The sequence below is a fragment of the Otolemur garnettii genome, unplaced genomic scaffold, assembly GCF_000181295.1.
Source record: "Otolemur garnettii isolate 467f Iridium unplaced genomic scaffold, OtoGar3 scaffold00016, whole genome shotgun sequence".
Classification (NCBI taxonomy): Eukaryota; Metazoa; Chordata; class Mammalia; order Primates; family Galagidae; genus Otolemur; species Otolemur garnettii.
In genome coordinates, this window is record NW_003852411.1 from 26,097,770 (window position 1) to 26,098,806 (window position 1,037).

General features: G+C 37.1%; 1 protein-coding gene across 1 annotated transcript in view; it reads right to left on the reverse strand.

Annotated features, from left to right (window-relative positions):
* MGST3 (microsomal glutathione S-transferase 3) overlaps window positions 1-1,037 on the reverse strand; it is a 28,179-nt gene that overhangs the window by 18,530 nt on the left and 8,612 nt on the right. The window lies entirely within an intron of this gene.

The following is a 1,037-nucleotide window of genomic DNA, read 5'->3' on the forward strand; positions in this document are numbered from 1 at the left end:
CTCAGAAGTGATCCCTCCAATCCCCCTCCCTCCACCCATTCCTATTGAGCTTTATAAACTGACAAATGTGGGGAAAAATAATCAGTGTTAATTTATATGATCTTATTCTAGTGGATGTTATTTTTTTCTTTGAGACAGAGTCTCAAGCTGTCACCCTGTGTAGAGTGCTGTTATGTCACAGCTCACAGCAACCTCAAACTCTTGGGTTTAAGCAATTCTCTTGCCTCAGACTCCCGAGTAGCTGGGACTATAGGCACCCACCACAACACCCAGCTATTTTTTTTGCTGTTGTTGCAGTTGTCCTTGTTGTTCTAGCTGGCCTGGGGTGGGGTTCAAACCCACTAGCCACCGTGTATGTGGCCAGTGCCCTACCTACTGAGGTGGAGTATGGAGCCCTTTTCAAAATGTCATCCAATGGCATAGAGTATTGACTGAACAGTTATTCCTGAGCATCATCCATTTAAATAGCCCTCTCAAATAAAGTCTTCATCTCTTCTTTTGCTTAATTACTGAACCACAAATTGCTTCAGAGAAATTTAAATATTAGTATTTGAACTTTATACATGATACTCTTTGTAATTCCTTTGTATTTTTCAAGAGTGAATTGCTTCCCTTTAATAAATTGATATCTATTTATACTTTTATCTTGATTTGGGTCAAGATATTTGGTCATGACAGCTTTCAGTGGTATGTGGAATAGGAAGGAAAACATACATTTAAATCTGCCAAACATTTTGGAAAACATTTGATTAAGGAGTGTTGGCTCTTATTTACATTTCTTTTTGCTGCATATACCAGGATGGAAGTAAAAGATGCCTTAATATTTCAACCTTGTATTGTTGAAACAATGATTTTAATAAATTCCTATTTACCTGCTATTGTGTGTTTTTGGTTGTTGGATAACTGAGGTCTTCTAAACCATTCCACAGAAAAGCCCATTTCAAATCATTTCTTTTTGGAGTGTCTTCTTTTCAAGTGCCAAAACATATTTCTCAATCTGAGCATCTTTTTTTTTTTTTTTGCAGTTTTTGGCCAGG